Consider the following 9,169-nt stretch of genomic DNA (forward strand, 5'->3'; position numbering starts at 1 on the left):
ACAAGTGACTGAGCCTGAAGCTGTGACTAGACACCTGCAATCACACATATATGAGTACAAATCGGTGAGTCCTTGCACACACACACACACACACACACACACAAGGCAAATGAACAGTCCAAACCAACCATCACACACCGATCCCTCTGTTCCCACCCCCCGAACCACAGTTACAGTATTAGAACAGAAGTTGAAGGTTTGGTACACAAATGCAGATGGACTAACGAATAAACATGAGGAATGGCAAGAAAGAATCAATGAGATGTCCCCAGACATCATAGCAGTTACAGAAACGAAACTTACGGAGACAATAACAGACGCAATCTTCCCACAAGGATACCAGATCATGAGGAAAGATAGAAGGGGCAGAGGGGGAGGTGGGGTTGCTCTGCTCGTAAAAAACAGATGGAAATTCGAGAAAATGGAAGGCATAGATGAGACGGGAGAAAGAGACTACTTAGTAGGTACACTTCAGTCTGGGGAACACAAGGTGGTCATTGCAGTGATGTATAATCCACCACAGAACTGCAGGAGGCCAAGAGAGGAATATGAAGAGAGCAACATTGCAATGGTGGACACACTTGCTGAGGTGGCAATAAGAGCTCACTCCAGCAGAGCAAAGTTGCTGGTTATGGGAGATTTCAACCACAGGGAGATTGACTGGGAAAACCTGGAGCCAAATGGGGGTCCCGAAACATGGAGAGCCAAGATGTTGGACGTGGTGCTGGAAAACCTCATGCACCAACATGTTAAGGATACTACCAGAGTGAGAGGGGAGGATGAACCAGCAAGATTGGACCTTGTGTTCACCCTGGGCAGCTCAGACATTGAGGACATTAAGTATGAGAGTCCCCTAGAAGCTAACGACCACGTGGTTCTGTGCTTTGAATACATAGTAGAGCTGCAAGTGGAGAGAGTAACAGGAGTTGAATGGGAAAAGCCTGCGGGAGGTTCCGTGGGACAGAGAACTGGCAGGAACGCCAGTAAACGAAATGATGGAATATGTAACAACAAAATGCAAGGAGGCAGTGGAAAGGTTTATTCCCAAGGGCAACAGAAACAACGGGAAGACCAGAACGAGCCCCTGGTTTACCCGACGGTGTAAGGAGGCAAAAACCAAGTGCAATAGAGAATGGAAAAAGTACAGAAGGCAGAGAACACACAAAAATAGGGAGATCAGTCGCAGAGCCAGGAACGAGTACGCACAGGTAAGGAGGGAGGCCCAGCGACAGTATGAAAATGACATAGCATCGAGAATCAAGACTGACCCGAAACTGTTGTATAGCCACATCAGGAGGAAGACAACAGTCAAAGACCAGGTGATCAGATTAAGGACAGAAGGCGGAGAACTCACAAGAAATGATCAGGAGGTATGTGAGGAGCTAAACAGGAGATTTAAGGAAGTTTTCACAGTAGAGACAGGAAGGGCTGTGGGAAGACAGCACAGAAGGGAACATTAAGAGGGAATATACCAACAAGAGTTGGATGACATACGAACAACCGAGGAGGAGGTGAAGAAGCTCCTAAGCGACCTTTATACCTCAAAGGCGATGGGACCGGACATCTCCCCATGGGTCCTTAGAGAAGGAGCAGAGATGCTGTGCATGCCTCTAACCACAATCTTCAACACATCCCTTGAAACTGGGCAACTACCTGAGAAATGGAAGACAGCAAATGTAGTCCCCATATTTAAGAAAGGAAACAGAAACGAGGCGCTAAACTACAGACCTGTGTCTCTGACATGTATTGTGTGCAAAGTCATGCAGAAGATTATCAGGAGGAGAGTGGTCGAACACCTGGAACGGAACAAGGTTATAAATGAAAACCAGCATGGGTTCATGGAAGGCAAATCTTGTATCACAAACCTCCTGGAGTTTTATGACAAGGTAACAGAAATAAGACACGAGAGAGAGGGGTGGGTAGATTGCGTTTTCCTAGACTGCAGGAAGGCCTTTGACACAGTTCCCCACAAGAGATTAGTGCAGAAGATGGAGGATCAGGTGCATGTAACAGGGAGGGCACTGCAATGGATCAGGGAATACCTGACAGGGAGGCAGCAACGAGTCATGGTACGTGAAGAGGTATTACAGTGGGCGCCTGTGACGAGCGGGGTCCCACAGGGGTCAGTTCTAGGACCAGTGCTATTTTTTATATATGTGAACATGATGGAAGGAATAGACTCTGAAGTGTCCCTATTCGCAGAGGATGTGAAGTTGATGAGAAGAATTAAATCGGATGAGGATGAGGCAGGACTGCAAAGAGACCTGGACAGGCTGGACATGTGGTCCAGTAACTGGCTTCTCGAATTCAATCCTGCCAAATGCAAAGTCATGAAGATTGGGGAGGGGCAAAGAAGACCACAGACAGAGTATAGGCTAGGGGGACAAAGACTACAGACCTCACTCAGGGAGAAAGACCTCGGGGTGACCATAACACCGAGCACGTCACCGGAGGCACACATCAACCAAATAACTGCTGCAGCATACGGGCGCCTGGCAAACCTGAGAATAGCGTTCCGATACCTTAATAAGGAATCGTTCAAGACACTGTACGCTGTGTATGTTAGGCCCATACTGGAGTATGCAGCACCAGTCTGGAACCCACACCTGGTCAAGCACGTCAAGAAGTTAGAGAAAGTACAAAGGTTTGCAACAAGGCTAGTCCCAGAGCTCAGGGGAATGTCGTACGAGGAAAGGTTGAGGGAACTCAAACTGACGACACTGGAGGACAGAAGGGTCAGGGGAGACATGATAACGACATACAAGATACTGCGGGGAATAGACAAGGTGGACAGAGATAGGATGTTCCAGAGAGGGGACACAGGAACAAGGGGTCACAACTGGAAGCTGAAGACTCAGACGAGTCACAGGGACGTTAGGAAGTATTTCTTCAGTCATAGAGTCGTCAGGAAGTGGAATAGCCTAGCAAGTGAAGTAGTGGAGGCAGGAACCATACATAGTTTTAAGAAGAGGTATGATAAAGCTCAGGAAGCAGAGAGAGAGAGAACCTAGTAGCGATCAGTGAAGAGGCGGGGCCAGGAGCTGAGTCTCGACCCCTGCAACCACAATTAGGTGAGTACAATTAGGTGAGTACACACACACATAAACACAAACGACAAGAGGCACTAATCTACAGACCAGTGTCACTGACGTGTGTAGTATGCAACGTCATGGAGAGGTTTATTAGGAGGAGAGTGATGGGGCACCTAGAACGGAACAAGCTTATAAACGACAACCAGCACGGATTCAGGGAAGGAAAACCCTGTGTCACAAATATACTGGAGTTTTATGACAAGGTAACGGAAGTAAGACACGAGAGAGAGGGGTGGATAGATTGCATTTTCTTGGACTGCAAGAAGACCTTCGACACAGTTCCTCACAAGAGATTTGTGCAAAAGCTAGAGGATCAGGCATACATAACAGGAAGGGTACTGCAATGGATCAGAGAATACCTGACAAGATGGCAACAACGAGTCATAGTACGTGACGAGGTATCAGAGTGGGCGCCTGTGACGAGCGGGGTTCCACAGGGGTCAGTCCCAGAACGAGTGCTATTTTTGGTGCATATATGAGAAAGACATGACGGAAGGGATACACTCAGAAGTGTCCCTGTTTGCAGATGATGTGAAGTTAATGAGGAGAATTAAAGGATAAGGCAGGACTACAAAGAGACCTGGACAGGCTGGAAGCTTGGTCCAGCAAATGGCTCCTCAAATTTAACCCCGCCAAATGCAAAGTCATGAAGATCGGGGAAGGGCAAAGAAGACCGCAGAGAAAGTTTAGGCTAGGTGGCCAAAGACTGCAAACCTCACTCAAAGACAAGGATCTTGGGGTGAGAATAATACCAAACACATCTCCTGAGGCGCACATCAACCAAATAACTGCTGCAGCATATGGACGCCTGGCAAACCTAAGAATAGTGATCCGATACCTCAGTAAGGATTCGTTCAAGACTTTGTACACTGTGTACGTCAGGCCCATACTGGAGTACGCAGCACCAATTTGAAACCTACACCTGGTCAAGCACGTCAAGAAATTTGAAAAATTGCAAAGGTTTGCAACAAGACTAGTGCCAGAGCTAAAGGGTATGTCCTACGAAGAAAGGTTAAGGGAAATCAGGCTGACGACACTGGAGGACAGGAGGGTCAGGGGAGACATGATAACGACATACCAAATGCTGCGAGGAATTGACAAGGAGGACAGAGACAGGAAATTCCTGAGATGGAACACAGAAACAAGGAGTCACAATTGGAAGTTGAAGACTCAGATGAGTCAAAGGGATGTTAGGAAGTATTTCTTTAGTCATAGAGTTGTCAGGAAGTGGAACAGTCTGGCAAGTGACGTAGTGGAGGCAGGAACCATACATAGTTTTATGACGAGGTTTGATAAAGCTCATGGAGCAGGGAGAGAGAGGACCTAGTAGCGATCAGTGAAGAAGCGGGGCCAGGAGCTATGAATTGACCCCTTCAACCACAAATAGGTGAGTACACACACACAGTCAAGCCAGGTGTCTATCGACAAGTGGTAACACGCACACAACAACAGACATTAATGATCAAGAAGATAAGAGAGGTCAGCTAAACAAAAGACAAGAGAGAGGTCAGCTAAACAAAAGACAAGAGAGAGGTCAGCTAAACAAAAGACGAGAGGTTAGCTAAACAAAAGACAAGAGAGAGGTCAGCTAAACAAAAGACAAGAGAGAGGTCAGCTAAACAAAAGACAAGAGAGAGGTCAGCTAAACAAAAGACAAGACAGACGTCAGCTAAACAAAAGACAAGACAGACGTCAGCTAAACAAAAGACAAGAGAGAGTGTGAAGGCTTACTCAGCCCTGTAACAACTTCAGACAGTATTACCAAGGCTGGCTCCTTCTCAGGAAAATTAATGAATAGAAAAAGAAATAATAATTCACAAAGATAAACACTTTATTATTTATTAATGCAAAAATAAAACATTGAAATATGAAGGTGTATCCTACTTGAAAGAAAAATGAGAAATGAAATGGAAAAAATGGCATTTAAATTCAACGCTAATATGTACAATTATACTGGGGTGTCTGGTGGAGGTTGACACCGTCTTGAAGAAATTGTAGCCGTTGCTGATGATGTGGGGGGGATCACAGGTGTTGAGTGACAACTAAACGACTAGTTCTTCACAGAGTCTATAGCCTTGAATAATCAGTCCAGATGACAGGAACGCAGGTTCTTTACCACTGCAAAGATGAGGGGTAGTGTCCTGTACAATTAATTAGGTAGGTAGATCATGAAGTGACGTCCCAAGACCGGTTTCAGTCCGTCTCCTTCAACACTTCTCGTTGGTTGGCAGGTGACCCGATCTGTCATTCCAAGAGTTGTGCTGGGAGCTGTGAGTCGAGTGATTACGGTTTGACCGGAGCCCCCCACGTCACCTTTCAGGGTGGGGAAAAAGGGGGGGAGGGGATAGCGGGAGCTAGACTGACCCTACCTTAACAAGCAGCCGGCAATCAAACTATCATTACCATATTCTCGCTCGCTACTCCTATCTGTTGAACTTTTCCCTCACAGAGAGAGGTCAGCTAAACAAAAGACAAGATAGAGGTCAACTAAACAAAAGCTAAAAGAGAAGTCAGCTAAACAAAAAACAAAAGAGACGTCAGCTAAACAAAAGGCAAGAGAGAGGTCAGCTAAACAAAAGACTAGAGAGACGTCAGCTAAACAAAAGACAAGAGAGACGTCAGCTAAATAAAAGACAAGAGAGACGTCAGCTAAACAAAAGACAAGAGAGACGTCAGCTAAACAAAAGACAAGAGAGACGTCAGCTAAACAAAAGACAAGAGACACGTCAGCTAAATAAAAGACAAGAGACACGTCAGCTAAACAAAAGACAAGAGACACGTCAGCTAAGTAAAAGACAAGAGAGACGTCAGCTAAACAAAAGACAAGAGAGACGTCAGCTAAACAAAATACAAGAGAGACGTCAGCTAAACAAAAGACAAGAGAGACGTCAGCTAAACAAAAGACAAGAGAGACGTCAGCTAAACAAAAGACAAGAGAGACGTCAGCTAAACAAAAGACAAGAGAGACTTCAGCTAAGCAAAAGACAAGAGAGACGTCAGCTAAACAAAAGACAAGAGAGACGTCAGCTAAACAAAAGACAAGAGAGACTTCAGCTAAACAAAAGACTAGAGAGACGCCAGCTAAATAAAAATCATGTTGCTTTAATGTGAGTGTAGTTAAGGTCAGCATGACTGGGAGCCGGTCACAGCTCCGCGGGTGTGCTCGTTAGCGCAGGAGCCGTGGCGCCCTTACTCACCCCGGTGGTCATGTCTCCTGCTCCCACTAAGTGAAAAGTTGAACGCTTAAAATGAAAAGTTGCCAGTCCATTTCACTTACTTCGGTTAGTGAGGTTAGTTAGATAGGAGAAGTGGGGAGGGAAGGGGGGTAGTGGAAGGGGAAGAGGTAAGAGAGAAGGGGAGGGTGGAAAATTGAGAGGAAGGGGAATGATAAGAGTAATGCAACGAGAGATTGAAAGGAGAGAGGTGGCAGTTAAAGAGGAAAATTATTAAGGAAGCAAAGAGAAGGGAGGGAGGAGGAGCAGTACCGAGAGAGGAGAGAGGCAGAGAGAAAGGAGAGGAGAGAGGGCGGGAGAGAGACTGGGAGAGAAAAGAGTTCGGGAGAGGAGGGGCGGCGAGAGGCCAGAGGTGGGGTGAACACTTATCGTCCTGACATGATCGCAGTTGTTGAAACATTTTGGGACGACAGAACTCCGGAAAATTTTGCTTAAATTGTTGGCTACACCTGACGTATGAAACGAGACGCAGGATCATGGAGGCGGAGTTCCTCTGAGCGTGTTCTAAAAGTAAACACGACCAGATCATTGATGTTGTCATTTCTAATTCCGTAGAAATGTTGTTCTTTAGGCTATGCATAAGTTCTGGTAACTCCGTAATAGTGCATGCAAGACGCAGACTTTAATTGCAACAAGCAGACAGAATTAACTTGCTGATGGCAAATGTTGATTTTCTTCAGCCTCAACATAAGTGTCAACATGTTATTCTTGGTGACCTCAACATCTTTCAAAGAGGGATTTTGCTGAACTTCTTGCAGTGTTTGACATGATTAATGTCGTAGACTTCCCTACTCATATCTCTGGCCCCTTCCTTGACCCAGTAGTGACTGATCTATCTAAAGCCACTCTCACTTGTCAACTTTTTGGTTATTGTTAAGTGAAAGGACACAAATGCAACTAATGTGACATTTTATTGTGGGAACGTTCCGCTCTCAAGGAGCTTTGTCAAGCCGTTACAAACAATACATAGACACAGAGGGTATATATAGGCTTTGAGTGAGGTGTAGTACAAGTAGAGGTAGTAGTAGTATTTATACATGTGGTGGAAAAGTCAGCTGGTACATGAGAAAGAAAGGTTACAGAAGCTATGGTTTGGGTAACAAAAAAATAGGTTGGGAAAATGTATAAGGATGGATTTGAGAAGGCACAACTTCCTTTTGGTTATTGACTCATCTGATTACAAGGCTACTATTACAGCACTGAATATACCAAGATAATGGAGCGTAGAAGCATCACACTCAACGTGGCTGTGGGAGAGAGGAAACTGGCCGGCCCCTTTTCTTACGAGGCACCAGTGTACTCTCACCCTTTCGTAGACTGCCTGCCTTACAACTTATATCTTAATCTAATCTGAACCGAGTTTCAATGGATCTGTCACTTCAGCAGAGCCTTCAGTATCGGAGCGATGTGGGTGACCTTACTGTTAGGTTCAAAGCCAAATCAAAGTACCCAACCTGGCTCCGATTAGCGGTCAGCAAGAAGACAGCTTCTCTTCCACAAGACAGGCAGAAAACAGCACACGCACTCTGGTTGTATCCACTCTCAAGAACACGTTCTTGAGTATTGGTACAGAGTGTGGAACATTCTAGGAAGGAATGATGGAAATGATCTATTATCATTCCTTAATAGAATGACTTTTATTTGGAGAATGCTCATACGACATTCAAACATTAATGAATGAAAGTCAGTTACCCAAATGAAATCTTTGTCCCATAACTGGTTACCACTTTAATCTTCATTATTATTTACATCTCTCATAAATATGCTCAAAATAGGTAAGTTAATGAATCATTTCTGGAAGTGAGAAAGACTGAAAACGATATCATTCTGGCACATAATTAATAACAAGAACTTAACTGTATTTCAGTCTGCTTCAGAGCTCCCGGCACTATTACTGAACTTTCAGTGTTGAGGGATATATAATCATTACTGGAAATATTGACAGCTGCTTCAGCGCTACGTTGAGGCAGCTTATAGCTGAGGTTATAGCCAGTTAATAAATGAAGAGATGACATTTAAATGAGCTTAGGTAAATAAGAGGTCTTAGCTGAGGTAGGTAACAGCTCTTAGCTGAGGTAGGTAACAGCTCTTAGCTGAGGTAGGTAACAGCTCTTAGCTGAGATAGGTAACAGCTCAGCCGTATAGCTTAGACTACCAGTGTAACTCCATGGTGTAAATAAAAAAAAAGTGAGGAAAAAAAGGAGTGGGTGAGACAAGAGGTTGGAGTAACAAAACAGAACAGAAGATATTACTGTGACTATAAGCCCCGGGGGACAGTAACCCAGCATAACCCAATAAATGCGAACAACGTGGCTTTTTTTTTTCTATTGAGATCTGGATGTGACCCACAACAGTAGACTATCTCGCAGGTACCAGCTTACTGCTAGGTAACAGAGGTACCAAGTGCGTAGTTTCACCCTACGTCCTCTAGGGTGAGAGAGACAAAGGAGAGAGAGAGAAAGGAGAGAGAGAGAGAGAGAGAGAGAGAGAGAGAGAGAGAGAGAGAGAGAGAGAGAGAGAGAGAGAGAGAGAGAGAGAGAGAGAGAGAGAGAGAGAGAGAGACAGAGAGAGACAGAGAGAGACAGAGAGAGAGAGAGAGAGAGAGAGAGAGAGAGAGAGAGAGAGAGAGAGAGAGAGAGAGAGAGAGAGAGAGAGAGAGAGAGAGAGAGAGAGAGAGAGAGAGAGAGAGAGAGAGAGAGAGAGAGAGAGAGAGAGAGAGAGAGAGAGAGAGAGAGAGAGAGAGATCTGTCATTTCAGCAGAGCCTTCAACATAGGAGGGATGTGGGTGGCCTTACTGTTATGTACAAGGCCAATATTGTCAAAATACCACACTTGGATCCACTT

This window comes from Cherax quadricarinatus, chromosome 46 (assembly GCF_038502225.1).
Source record: "Cherax quadricarinatus isolate ZL_2023a chromosome 46, ASM3850222v1, whole genome shotgun sequence".
Classification (NCBI taxonomy): domain Eukaryota; kingdom Metazoa; phylum Arthropoda; class Malacostraca; order Decapoda; family Parastacidae; genus Cherax; species Cherax quadricarinatus.